The 14,028-nt window shown below is 52.5% G+C and overlaps 3 long non-coding RNA genes across 3 annotated transcripts; all 3 read left to right on the top strand.

Annotated features, from left to right (window-relative positions):
- The first annotated feature begins 6,899 nt into the window (after positions 1-6,899).
- LOC128076258 (uncharacterized) lies at positions 6,900-8,288 on the top strand. The gene is made up of 3 exons (XR_008204312.1): positions 6,900-7,048; positions 7,185-7,570; positions 8,191-8,288. It is a non-coding gene; the product is annotated as an uncharacterized LOC128076258 (long non-coding RNA).
- A 1-nt stretch (position 8,289) lies between these two features.
- On the top strand, positions 8,290-9,640 carry LOC128076257 (uncharacterized). Its single transcript, XR_008204311.1, has 4 exons — positions 8,290-8,314; positions 8,785-8,847; positions 9,096-9,164; positions 9,460-9,640. It is a non-coding gene; the product is annotated as an uncharacterized LOC128076257 (long non-coding RNA).
- Positions 9,641-11,239: 1,599 nt separating this feature from the next.
- LOC128076256 (uncharacterized) lies at positions 11,240-13,314 on the top strand. Its single transcript, XR_008204310.1, has 4 exons — positions 11,240-11,676; positions 11,764-11,937; positions 12,027-12,176; positions 12,409-13,314. It is a non-coding gene; the product is annotated as an uncharacterized LOC128076256 (long non-coding RNA).
- Positions 13,315-14,028: the final 714 nt, after the last annotated feature.

Here is a 14,028-nt window from a genome sequence, read left to right as displayed (position 1 = left end):
GTAAGAAATACCTGCTCACTGGAACTCAGCAGGCTTTCACAGGCATAAAATCGGGGCTGCGGGTGGAAGTGGGCTCTGAGAAACTATTCCTGAAGACACCAAATGCGGCAAAAGCTTTGATACCTGGAAACAAGGCTGAGCTCCTGCCTTCCATACTCAACTTTCCTACAGTTATTCACAAAGTAATCTGAACTTCACCTTTCATTCTCACTATTATTTCAAGACTTTGCAAGCACCAACCAAGTCTCTGTCAGAGTTAAAAGGGACATTTCTGAAAGCACTGCGACACACCACAAGGGAAAGTAAAACCTGAATACAAAACGGGGTCTGAAAGACGGCCTCGGCCTTTGACGAGTTCATGGGATGCTTCCTTCCTCTTCTTAAGGAAGTACCAACCTTTTAAAGTGGGAAATACATGAGCGTTTCTTGCCCTTAACAAATGAACACGTATGACAGAGAGAAATGGAAACCAGGCCTGGGGGAAAGTTTGATCCCCAGTTGTTGGCAGACACACAGAATGCAGCAGCGGTACAATCAGGCTGAGCCTGCTGGAGAAGAGATGTGTGGCACAGCAACGACCGACAGCAGAGAAAACTGGCAGGAATTACATTCATGGGAGTAGGAAATGTGAAAGTCAAGGAAACAAATTGGGTGTTGTGTGACCTCTAGTGTAATATGTGGAGAACGAACACGTTGAGCCCAGTTGTAGTCATGCCGTAGCTGGACTGCATTAGGAGCTTATTCATGTACATTTTCCTCTCTGTGGCTTTCTGCTCCACTTCTCTAAATGAAAATAGCAGAGCAACATGGGCAGATGTGGATTTGGAAAGGAAAGGGAAGTTTGCACCAGGCAAAGAAGACGAGCTCAGAATTTGCTGCTCACACAGCACTCGTGTATGACGACAGTGCATATTAGCACCATGGGATGCCAGCATCGTAACGTGGCTTCCTTTACTTTAAAGAAATAAACTGCACTGTATCTACTGCAGGCTGTCGTGTGCTATATGGGCCAGGAAACGAAAGCATTTATAGAGAAGCCATGATTCATGTGGAAACTTCTTGCCAGTGCCAGAAAAAGGGAAAGAGTGGTTCAAACTGCTTGAAGATGTAATTGCAGAGCCTTGGGCATAATGAGACCCCTTCAAAGGAAGCACGAACATTGGCTGCCATCCGTCTTAAAGAAGGAATTAAAAGTGGGAAAAGCTACGATGGGGAAGGAAAGGGAAGAGGGGGTGGGCATCTGACGGCCTGGCACGAAGCTGATGGTGTGATCGTACTGAAGCCTCCCATGTCTCAAGATCTGATACATCATTTAAGTACTTTGGGACAGTTTATGCCCACTGCATTTTGTCCTCATCACCACAGCCTTGGAAAACAATGTATTCCTTTTTGCAACGATCTTTTATTTCTGCTTGCCTTCAGGGTAAACAACTGCCATTCTTCCATTTGTCTTTTTGTGGCTTCTACAAATCTTCCTTGTTATGACTCACCCATATGGTTAATATGGGTGGAATGATGCTAAAATGGCTTTCCACACATGTGAAAAATATTTCATAAGCTCCCTTCACGTGGTTAATTCAAACGTAACTGTTGCTAACCTCTGGATAGCCAAAGAAAAAGAAAAAGAAAGATGATGAACTGATAATATTTCTATGAGATGTCGTGCGTAGCTTGGACAGGAAGGAGCCAATAAACCTGTGATGCTGTGACAGAGCACAGGAATCCCTGTTTCGGCCACAGAGGCCTCCATCACCAACAGAAACAACGCTTTGCCTCTGCAGGGCTGCTGTGAAGGGCAGTGAGGAGCCCAGCTGTCTGACAGCACAGCTGGTGTCACTGATGAGCTCAGCTCACAGAGCGCACACAAGCGCTGCACTGTGCTCATGCTGGTTGTTAATTGCTGTGTTACCTCTGGCTGGAACAAAAGGAATTCTAGGGCCCTGCACCTTTTGGTAAGGCTGGTGTTACTGATCGCTGTGTCCTTCAACACGGATCCAGCCGTAGCCCCAGAACTCACTAGAAGCCTTTACTGATGCTGAATGAGCATGCAGTCATTACAGAGGCTTTCGATATTTGACTAAATTTTGCTTGATCGTGTTTAAACAGTTTGAAGAAGCAATGTTTGAGGTCCTCATTGTTCTCACATTGCTAATTAAGAGGCCTTTTCTGACATAAACAACCATCAACAGCAAGTCCATCCCAGCTCCGTTCCTGGTTCACTGCCCCACAGCACCACAGCAGCCAAGCTCCAGTCCCTTCCCCAGTCTCAATGGGATCGGTTTGTTCTCTTCTCGTCCGCTTAGAGAAACAGAAGCTTCCTGCCCACCAAACCTTGTGACAGTTATTTCCCTACAGAAGCATTCATGTCCTTCTTGCCCCTTTGGCCAGCTCCCAGCTCTCCAAACTGAGACGTACGGCTGCAGCCCCCCCAGCGGCTTCTTTGGGGCAGTCCCATCCCAAGGAGGAGATGCCTTTTCCACATCTCACACTGCAGGGGGAACTTTGCAGACAGATGCCACTACAGCATTCTGGCCCCATAGCCCCTATGGCCCCATAACCACAACAACCCCATCTCATAGCAATCCCATCCCACATCCATCATATCCACCCCATAACCATCTTGATTCCATCCCATATCTATACCCCCACATCCTATCCCCATCTTCTATCCCATATCCATCCTAAATCCATATCCCCACATCCATTCCATACATTACCATACAATCAATGAGCATACAGATGACACAGCATACCCGAGAGCTCAGCTTATGCAGTTATACCAGAACAGAAAAGAAGGACACTCACCTACCTTAGGCTCATGCGGTAAACTCCAGTGGAGCGGATCACCAGAACGGATCCTTCTCCCCTGGCAGTCAGCTCTTAAATGGGTCTCGGAGGGGTGCAGCCAGGCTCCACCACTCCCAGCAGCGCAGATGAATTGCCTTCACCTGTGCTCCCATGGCTGACTCAGGGCCGGCCTCAGGTGCCCGGTCAGAGGTTCAGGCTGTGGTTCAGCAGTCCCCGTACACTTATCCAGCCCATTATCACCCCGGCCCCATATTCTTCCCCAGTCCATCCCACACTCTTCCCCTGTTGATCCCACATCCATCCCAACCTAATCCCATACCCAGGGCCCATCCCATATATACTCCAATTTCCGATCTCCCATTCCATAACCATCCCATATCCCACATCCCGATCCGAAATTTCGCATTCTAATCCCACATCCCATCCCCATCTCCCACCTGTCAATCCCAATCCCATCTCCCACCCCCTATAGCAATAGGGCGCACGCCGAAGTCCCGCCCCATGCCAGTGCTGCTCCTATCAACGGCCCCGCACCTCCCCGCCCCCGGGCTCTCATTGGTCCGGTGCAGCTCTGTCCTGCCTCCGGGCTCCCATTGGTCAGTGGCGGCGCCGCCGGCTCCCATTGGCTGAGGCGCGGCGCGCGGGAACGGCCGTTAGCAGCCGGGTCGGATCCGCCCCGCCTTCCCCTCAGGCGCTGCTGCTCCCGCAGCCCGGGTCGCCCCGCGCGACGCCGCTGCTGTGCGCCGGAGCTGCCCGGAAGCACCGAGATGGAACCGCGGCACGAGCGCCGCGGTGCTGAGGACAGAGGCGCCGGAGCTGGGGGAACGGCGAGCGGCACCGGGACAGGGGACGCCTGGGCAGCCGTAACCTGGCTTCATGCGGGGTGAGGGGCTGGGAGTGGGACTGGGACGCGGATGCAGACAGGACGGGATGTGGGGAAGTGGGATAAATACGGGACGGGCTGTGAATATGGGGTGGATATGAGGCGACAGGGAGCTGTGGGAGAGATATAAGGGAATAATGGGGAAATAGAGGGGGGAGAGGGAGCTGTGGAGAGCTGGGGAGGGATATGGGGGAGTGGGGGCTACAGAAAGCTGTGAGGTATAGGGAGGCGTGTGGATTATCGTGGGCTGTGGTGGGGAATTGGGGGATATGGGGGATTTGGGGCAATAGGGGACTGTGAGGATGTTATGGGGAAACAGTGCTATGGGGAGCACGGGGGGGTTGGGAGGGGCTGTGGGGGGATGAATGGGGGTATAAGGTGGGCTATGGAGGGATGTGGGGCTACAGGGTCCAGATATCATCCACTCTTTGCTGGATGAGGCTGGGAATGTGAGCACTGAGGATAAGGAAAAGGCGGAGGTTCTGAATGCCTTCTTTACGTCTGTCTCTAAAAGTCAGACCAGTTATCCTCAGGATGCTCCTCTCTCTGACCTGGTAATCTGGGCTGGGGAGCACACGAACCCCCCTGTGATTCTGGAGGAAACAGTCAGAGACCTCCTGCTCCAACTGGGCTGCCACAAGGCGATGGGGCCAGATGGGATCCACCCGAGAGTGCTGAGGGAACTGGCGGAGGTGAGAGCCGAGCCGCTTTCCATCATCTGTCAGCGCTCCTTGTTGGCTGGTGAGGTCCCAGAAGACTGGAGGCTTGCCGATGTGACTCCATTTATAAGAAAGGTCGTAAGGAGGATCCGGGGAACTACAGGCCTGTGAGCCTGACCTCGGTGCCAGGGAAGGTGATGGAGCAGATCACACGGCATGTGCAGGATGAGCGGGGGATCAGGCCTAGCCAGCATGGGTTCGTGAAGGGCAGCTCCTGTTTGACCAACCTGATCTCCTTCTATGATCTGTGACCCGTCTGGTGGATGAGGGAAAGGCTGTTGATGTGCTCTACCTAGACTTCAGCAAAGCCTTTGGCACTGTCTCCCACAGCATCTCCTGCAGAAGCTGGCAGCCCGAGGCTTGGATGGCTGCTCTCTGGGCTGGGTGAGGAGCTGGCTGGAGGGCCGGGCTCAGAGAGTGGTGGTGAATGGAGTGAAATCCAGCTGGCGACCGGTCGTGAGCGGTGTTCCCCAGGGGTCGGTGCTGGGCCTGTCCTCTTCAGTATCTTGATTGATGACCTGGATGAGGGCATCGAGTGCACCCTCAGTACATTCGAAGATGACACCAATTGGCTGGAAGTGTGGATCTGCCTGGGGGTAGCGAGGCCCTGGAACATGTTCAAAGGAGGGCAACAAAGCTGGTGAGGGGTCTGGAACACAGGGCTGCTGAGGAGAGGCTGAAGGAGCTGGGAATGTTCAGCCTGGAGAAGAGGAGCTCAGGGCAGAGCTCACTGCTCTCTATGACTGCCTGAAGGGAGGCTGTAGTGAGCTGGGGGTCGGCCTCTGCTCTCGTGTCATCAGTGATAGGAGCAGAGGGAATGGTTTCAAGCTGCGGCAGGGGAGATTCAGGCTGGACATGAGGAAGTGTTACTGTTCAGAAAGGGTGGTCAGGCAGTGGAATGGATGCCCAGGGAGGTGGTGGAGTCACCGAGCCTGGGGGTGTTCAAGGAAAGGCTGGATGTTGTGTTGAGGGACATGGTTCAGTGGGAGCTGTTGGTAATGGGTGGACGGTTGGACTGGGTGATCTTTTAGGTCTTTTCCAACCTTGGTGATTCTATGATTCTATATAGGTGCAAATACAGGGACTATAGGGAGTTATAACGGGAGATGGGGCAATATTGGTGGGATGTGGGGTTACAGGAAGGTTGTGAAGTGATACAGGGTGATAGTGGGCTACAGGGGTCTGGGGAGAGCTATGGGGAGGGTTGTAAAGGGCTGGGAGGAGGAAAAAAGAGAGTATGGTTCAATAAACATAGGTGGAATAGAAGGGGACTTGGGGCTGCAGGGAGGTGGCTGTAGGTGTGATATGGAGAAAGAGGTGCGACAGGGGGCTGCGGAGGGGTGCTGTATGGGAACTGCTGAGTCGCGGCCTGAGCCTCTGACTGCCCACCTGAGGCGAGCACCGAGTCAGCCCTGTAAGCACAGATGAAGGCAGTGCTCCTGTGCTGCCGGAAGGGGAGCCTGGCTGCACCTCTCCCAGACCCATTTAAGAGCTGACTGCTGGTGGGGAAGGATCTCTTGTGGAGATTGCTCCTCTTGGAGTCTGCTCAGTGAGTCCAGGACAAGGGCAAGCTTCCCATCCATTCTTCTTCGGTGTGGTAGCTTGTTTAGCCTGACTTTGCTCTATATTTCTTAATTATAACAACTGTATATTCATTGATTTTACAGATATAAAGAGATATAAGCATATAAAAGGCTGTGGGGGAGCTACAGAGTACTTGCATAGGCTATAGGGAAATACAGGGTAATATGGGGCTACGGGGGCGCTATAGGGTAATGCAAGGAGAAAAGGACCCTGGAGAGGAGCAGATAACAAGAAGATGGAAGGGATAAAAGGGGGTCAGTAGGTGGATGTATTGTGACTTCAGTGGGCTGGGAAGTAAACAAAGGAAACAAAACAAAAGAGGAAAAAAAAGAAAAGGAAAGGGAAAGGAAAGGAAACATACTGAAAAATGAGACAAAACACAAGCAAAAAGAGCAAGGTTCAAATAATGAAAAAGCACGGCTCATTTTGCGTGAGTTGCCAGGTGCTGCTGTGGTAATGGGTGCTGATGAGGCAGCCTTCGTGGCAGGGCTGTGGCTTTATTTTATGTCAGAATTTGAGGCCTACGATTTTCCCACTGTGAGTGCCTGTTTTAAATGATAACAAGTGATCTGAAGATTAGCTTCCCTCCTTGGATCAGAATCACGTATTGACTTTTGATATTTGTCTTTCTATTCCTTTAGCAACTGGGGTGTGGATGCTGCTGCACGTATCTCCCATTTTGCCCTTCTGCTTTGTGTGAAAGAATAGCAAAACATGCCATCTCTGTGTGCAATTTCTGAAGTAAGTAAAGTGAAATACTTCCAAGTCAGTAAAATACTTCAAGGTTCCCTAAACTTTGGGTCTGGGAGGTGACCACTCCTTTGTCTATGATGCAAGCACAGCGGTGATGCAGGCACTCGCTGAGGTCACAGTGGCTGCCGGGCTGGGAGCGTTTGTGCCCCAGCTGGGAGCAGAGCTGGTGCTCTAGTGAGCGTGGTGCACACTGAGACCGAGCTCTGTGCTGTCATGGAGAGATCTTCCTGTGAGAGCCCACTGGAAGCAGCGCTGCGGCGTGTGTGAGAGCTGGGCACAGCTCCGGCTGAGCAGTGGCCAGGTGAGCTGGGGTTGGTGCTGGGTGTCTCAGCAGGAAAGCTGGGCTGGGGTGGGCAGCTGCGTCAGCCCTTGTCCAGGCTGGCGCTGAGACAAAAGGAGTTTTCTTCACGACAGCAACACCAGCCGTGTGCTTCAAGGTGCAAAACTATGGAGGAGATGGAGAAGAACGCTTGCTGTCAGAACTCATGGCAGCTGCACGGGAGCTGGGTGTATTTGGGAGACAGTTCTCATTAGTAGTTGGTTTGGAGTATTGCCCTGCCCGATAGCTTAAACTGCATAGCAGAGGAAAGCTGGGAAAATGCTTTTTCCTGTTTTTCACTTGCAGGTTCTTTCTTCAGGGTTGGTTTACAAAAGGAGGTGTTGGGGACTGAGGCAGTTGAAGAGTGAAGCCAGCTCTTTCCACCAGCGGGGGGTCAGTCCCTGTGGAGAGGACCCCAGGAACGTGAGCTTCCTCTGAGACGTTCCCCACATGTCCCAGCAGGGACACAGACGCGGTTCCCATTCCTGCTTTGCGCGTGGAAAGGTATGGCTGGGTTTCTCTAACTTGGGTTTTCTTCCTTTCTCTGGTTTTGGAGGGGAAGGGGTGGAGCAGGGGGAGCCCTGCTGGTCCTTAGGGAGCTCAGTAACCAGTGGGCTTGTGCGGTGCAGCAAAAGGACAGCATGGCCAGGCTCCTTCACCTGGTGGGGCAGGGTGGGAGCCGAGAGCGGGCGCTGCCCTCCTGCCATCTGTACCTGGTTATGGTTTGCCACGTTTGCTCTGGTTTCTGCTGAGAAGTTTGTTCTAGCTGCCTGCAGCAGGACAGGGTGGGGAAGGAATGATGGTGCAGAGCTAAGGCTGCGCACGGTAATTTTGCACGGGTTGAGCTGTGGCACCTGAAGACCCTGTTTCCCTTGGAAGAATGCTGGTGTTTGCAGGTGTGTTGGTGCAAGCCCTGCAGTGCTGTCTGAGAGCGCCTGTCTGCTGCACCTGAGCGATAAGAAAGCTGGATATGCCCAGCAATTGCAGCTTGTGCAGATGTTGTGAATGCGCTCCCAGTGTTTCCTTTAGTGAGAACTCAGCGCTCTCTGGCACGATCTGGAACACTGCATCTCTTTGCAAACGTTGGTGCCTGTATCCATGGCCCTCCTTTTTTCTCTCCTCAGAAGCAGCGCCGTGCTGTTCCCCATGCTAGGGAGCAGCAGCCAGCAGGCTGCCCCAGTGCCAGCTGGGCCTTGCAGCGCGCAGAGGGACGCGATGGGGACGGAGCATCCTTAGCACCATGCACAAGTGAGTCTCTTCAGTCCTCTGTCATGAAGGATGGAAGAATGAGTGTTACTTGTGAGTTGGTGCAGTGCTGTAGGGATGTCCAGTAGCCATTGTGGAAGCATTGGGGAGGCTGACAGTGACAGCTGATGGCAGCAGTAAGACAGAAGTCTGTGTGTAAGTGGTGGCGCTCAGAGCTGAATGAATTCCCTGTAGAGACCAAAAAATCCATGTCTCAACTTGTGCAGCGTTTTGTAGCGTTTTGTTTGCTGAAGCAGCTTTGCTCTGCAGAATGCAGAGCTGTCAGGCAGCCCTGGGTTCCTCTGCTGCCACCTGAGCAGGAGTGAGAGCAGTAATGCTTTGTGTAAGCGCACTGCAGTTTAACCATCAGCTTCTGTTCTGGCTGTAGAACAGTGTCTTTTGGTTTTGGGGTGGATGTGGGCTAACAGGACAGCGCTGCTCCTGGGAAACCAACACTCCATCTGTTGTTGTAGGGACGGAGCCTGCGCGTCCATGGAATGGTGCTGGGCATGGGGGGAAACGGAAAGCCTCCCCAGGTAAGAAGCTCTTGTGAGCTGTGGTGTGGGTACTGCCTGTAAACAGGGCTGCGTGAAGGGGCGTGTGATGGAGGAGAGGGGAAAGGGCCCTGCAGATGTCTGCTGACTGCAGAAATGGCGGACCATTGGAGCAGCAGAAGGGCAGATTGAAGAAACGACGCTTGAGGAGCAGAAGTTTGTGGTTGGCTGTGCTAAAATGTTCCTGCACAGAGATGCTCTTCATGTCTGTCTCGTTTCCTTTCTGTCAGGAGCTGATGACAACAGGCTTGCAGGGAGGCAGGGGAGGAGCAAGGAGAGTGGCCCAGCACCCAAGAGAGGTAGGACACGCAGCAGGCATCTGGGTTTGGTGCCCTGTCTTTCTAGTTAGGCTTTCTGTCTGCCCTTTCCTGGGACTGTTGTCATTGCATGTTGCTTGAGGTCTTAATCCCTGGGGATTCCAATTACCTTTCCTGTCCCAATTGCCAATGCAAGCCCACAGTTCAGCCAAGATCCTAAGGTGCATTGCTGTGAACACTGGAGATGAGATTTCCTAGTATCGTGGCCTGTTTTGCAGACTGCAGGTAGTGCTGGACTCATTACATGTTGCTGCTTCCCCTTTCTTGTTTCTAACAGGGAGAGGTGCTGAGCCAAATGGCGAAAGCTCCGTGCAAACTCCTCTCCAGGCTGGAGGGCTTCCTGAAGCAGCAGGTCCCAGCAGAGGGGGAACAGCTGCTCCTGCAGTTGCCAACTGCTCCTCCTCCAAGATCGTGGTCGCAAGAAAGCGCAAGGGAGTGGAAGAGGAGGAGCAGGAGGCAGAGCTGGGACCTGCCAACAAACAAGTGAAAGTGGAGCACAATGGGGAGAAGGCTCAGAGCCCTCATCAGAGCAGAGGTGCTGTGCCAGCTCCATCAGCACAGCCTGGGCCTGCCCCAGTGCCGACCGAGAGGTTCCGGACCTCAAAGCGAAGAGGTAAGAAGATGCTGCAGCTGCCCTGCTGAGGTGCTTCCCTTGTCAAGCACGTGGAGTTTGCTTGGGGTTTGCTTTGCTTTTTCTTCCCTTCTGCAGGGAGGGGCAAAGAGGAGAAGGCTACCAAGTCCAAAGGATGTGCCAGAATGTGTCATCCTATCTTTTCCCATGAAGCCCACGATGGCCCTCTGCTCGTCCCACTGCAAATACCCGTTCCTGAGAGATTTCCCAGGCTGTTGTCGTGGTACCCGTGTTTCCGTGGTTTTGCTATTGACAAACTGAATTTCTCTTCTCTTGCTCTCTAGAAAGACGACGACGACAGAAAGAAAGGAGAGCAGAAATGAAGAAGGCTGCTCTCAGAGCTGCTGCTGCACATGCAGAGGTGAGTCCTTGGCGAGCACAGACACGGCTCTTGTTCTCTGTCTGTCAGACATGAAGGGGGTTGTGGAATACTGGGGGAAGCGGTGTGCTGCTTTGACACTTGCCTTGTTTCTTTCCAGTTCTCCACCATGAACAGCCTTGTGGAGATGATGGAGAAGCTGCAGCTGAAGGACTGAGCGGAGGAGCATCAGCAGGCAGCGGCTTTGTGGCAGCAGCCCAACTTGGCACTCTGGTTTCAATCCATCAATAAACAATTGGAGTTTTGCATTCACAAGGAGCGCATGGCCTGATTTGTCCAGCGGCACCCAGTGAGCTGCTGCTCCACCTCCTGGTTATTGCTCCACCTCCTGGTTATTGCTCCACCTCCTCGTTATCCCACCACCTCCTCGTTGTTCCACCACCTCCTCGTTATCCCACCACCTCCTGGTTATCCCACCACCTCCTGGTTATCCCACCACCTCCTCGTTATTCCCACCACCTCCTCGTTATCCCACCACCTCCTCGTTGTTCCTCTGGCGGCGCTGGGTCAGAACTGCCACAGCTCCATCAGGGAATGCTGCAGGGTACAGAAGCAATGGACGCACCAATCCTGGGCCCTGCCCACAGACGCACTGTCTGAGCAGTTAGAGAGCAGCTCCATAGAGCCGTCTGACTTTCTCGGGGCAGCACTGAGCAAAGTGAGCGTGTGCCCCTCAGCCTGCAGGCGTCTCTGCTGGGGGAAGAGAGGCTCCGCTGGCCGCCTGATCCCGGAAGGCAGAGCTGTTCTCCTGACTTCTCTGCAGTGCTGCCTTCCTTCATCGTCCCCCCTTTCTTCAGATATTTTGATGCTACTTTTCACCCTTTGGGGCGGAGCTTGAGTGACTCTCATCATTGCAGAGCTTTGTACTGAGCGGAGTGGAATTTTCTGGCTTTGTTTCTACAAGCCTAGGCTGAAAACCGCAGCGTGCGTGCGAGATGGGAGTCCTAGCACTCTGGAAGTGGATAAGTGTTGGGATGGAGCTGCTTTTGGTTTTCTAATGAGTGCATAAGGAGCAAAGTTTGCCGACAGGATGGTGTTTGCTCAACTAATGACTAGGAGCGATGTGCAGAGGAAGATGGCAGTTGGCAGATGGTGCGTGGCCAGAGCTGTTGTTTCTGTCCTGCAGCCGGGAATGCTCCACGCCGAGGGGTGCGGGCTGTGAGAGGAACCTGTCTGTGGAAGCGTGGCCGTTCCTCCCGTCTGATGGGGCAGAAGGCAGGGACAGGAGAGGAAAGCTGAACAGATGTGCATTTTCGTCACGGCTCTTCCTGTGTGGGAAATGAGCTGTGCCACTGTGCTTCTTTGTGCTGGCTAGTTCTGGAGCTGTGCCTTCAACTTGATGCTCAGCTGTTCCTGTGTGCAATGCTCCACACTCGGACCCTGCAGAGCCCAGAGGCCTCCTTGGCTGCTGTCACTCACCTGGAGCTTGCAGGGTGCTGTGCGTGCTGGATGTAGCTGCTTCCAGCTGTCATTTGCAAGGCCCTGTAAGTGCGCTGGGTTCCAACAGCAGTCAGATGACACAGATGAGAAAGAAGCAGGAAAACGTTTATGTATTTATTTTTACATCACAGGCTTTGATCTGCAACCAAGCCTGTTGTGCTGTGGAGAGCAGTGGAAGCCGTTCAGTTGCATGACCAAGGGGTGCAGCCTGGTTCCCCCCTCCCTAAGGGGGAGGCTCATGGAAGGGCTGGCTGCCTGCAGGGAAGGAGCTCTGCTTTTTTGTGCGCCCTGTTGCTCAGAATGGGGTCAGCAGTTCTGTGGAGATTTCCTGGGTTGAGTCCTTTGTGTTTCTCGGGTAACTTAAAGCTGTGTCTGCTCTTGCCTCTGTTTGCAGCTGCCGCGCCTCTGGCCTTGGCCCCCACAGAAGCCCCTCCTGGTTGTCAGTGGCAGCTGTTAGCTGTGCAGTGCCAGCAGTCTGTGGAAACGGCAGCACTTGGGAGGATGACACAGTTTGCCTGATTTTATGCTTTCTGGATGCGGTCAGGTGAGAAAGCGCTGTGCTTGGTGGCACAAATTCCTTGGCCAAAGGACGCTTTGGAGCAGAGGTTTGCTGTCAGGAGGCCTGAAAGCATGGAAGGAAATGCTGCTGTGCACTGGGCCCAGAGACATCAGCTCCCAGCACGTCAGGGACTGCGGACGCCTGCAGCCTCTGTGTCTGTCGGGGATTGCTCCAAGGGCTCTGCAGGCAGCTGTCCGTGGCTGTTTTGCTTTGTGAGGGCATGGGCACAGCTGACAACACACTGATGGTGTCCTGCTGGGAAATGGATGCGCTGGATGGCAGAGGAGGATTCTGAGCCCAGTATGGGATCATCTTTGTTCCTTCGTGAAGGTGAGTGTTTAAAAGTGAGACACTTGAAGCTGCATTTGCAGGGTGCCTGGAAGGAGGTGACTCTCGCTTGATAGCAGTTGGGTATTTCAGAGCAGCTGAGATTAAGGGGACGTCACAAATCATGTTCTGAGAATGTTCCTGACCGTTCTGAGTTGTTCAATTGTCTACAAGAATGCAAGCAATGCAAAAAAGCAAAAGCAGAACAAGCACGGCATGTCCTGCAAAGAATCCAGCTTTCATAGAGACTGACAGTTCCTAACGTTCCTTTTTCTTCTTCTGTCAGTGACTGAATTTGCTCTCACCTCTTCTCTCTGCACGTGACTTCCCACTTCTTCTATCTTTAGTTCTTCTTGGGTTGAACTTCTCTCTTGTCTGTTTCTCCTCCTTTCTACCTTTGCAATCCCTTCCCTCCCTTCTCTTTTCTGTCTTTTCTAACTTCTCCTCTCTGCTGCCTTCCTCCCTATTCTTTTTTCCTGTCCTTTTCTTTCTTTTCTCTGCACCGTTATTTCTCCTCTTCCTCCTCCTGCACTTCCTGCTCCTCTGTTCCCTCCTCTCAGTTCTCCCCTGCCTGTTCCTGCTCTTTTCCTCTTCTCCTCCTCACTCCTCTGCCCTGTTTCTGCATTATTTCATCCTCCTGCAGCAGCGGCTCATCTGCTCTGCACTTCTCTCTCTGTGCTGTCCTCTGCTCTTTGAGTAATTCTTCCCTCTGTCCTTGCTCCTCTTCAGCTGGCTATTAATTCTCCACATCATGGCTCCTATTGTGCTATTTTTTCTTCTCCATATTCTCACTCTTCCTTCACCTGCACTCCTCTTCTGCCGTTCGTTTTTTCTCTCTGTCCTCTCTCCTCTTTCTTCTGCATTCTTCCTCTGCTTCTCCACTTCTTCATTCCCTGCCTCCTCGCTCCTCTTTCCTCTGCATCAACACTGCTCTTCTGTTGTACTTTTGTCCTTTTTCCGTACTTCTCGTTCTTCTGTAGCTGCACTCCCCTTCAGCTGTTCTTGTTTCATTCTGTCCTCACTCCATTCTTCTGCATCTCCCCACGTCTTCTGATCTTCTTTACAGTCTCCTCACTTGTTTTGCATCTGCATCTGCACTCTTCTCCCACTCATTTTTCTGTGCTTCCTCCCTGTTCTTTCTTCTGCATCTGAACTCCTCTTCTGCTATTCTTTCTTCCTGCTAATCTTTCTTCCCTGTATAATCATTCCTTTTTCTTCTGCATCTGTCTCTGCACTCTGCTCCTGTTTTCTTCTCTTTTCTCTCTTTCTCCATTTGCACTCTTCTGCTGCTTTTTTTCCCCTGCCTTTTCTCTCTGTCACTTGCATCTGCACTACTCTTCTGCTGTCCTTTCTTCCCTCTATCCTCACTTGTGCATCTGCACTCTCCTAAGGCTGATCCTTCTGCCTTGTATTCTCGCTGCTCTTTCCTCTGCATTCTCACTCTCCTGTTTGTTTTTTCCCTTGCATCCTCCCTCCTCTTCTGCTGTTCTTTCTTCCTTGTTTCCTCGCT

The sequence above is a fragment of the Tympanuchus pallidicinctus genome, unplaced genomic scaffold (genome assembly GCF_026119805.1).
Source record: "Tympanuchus pallidicinctus isolate F22 unplaced genomic scaffold, pur_lepc_1.0 scaffold130, whole genome shotgun sequence".
Classification (NCBI taxonomy): Eukaryota; Metazoa; Chordata; class Aves; order Galliformes; family Phasianidae; genus Tympanuchus; species Tympanuchus pallidicinctus.
Note: the sequence above shows the minus strand (reverse complement) of the source record. Positions and strands in the feature narration are given on the sequence as shown.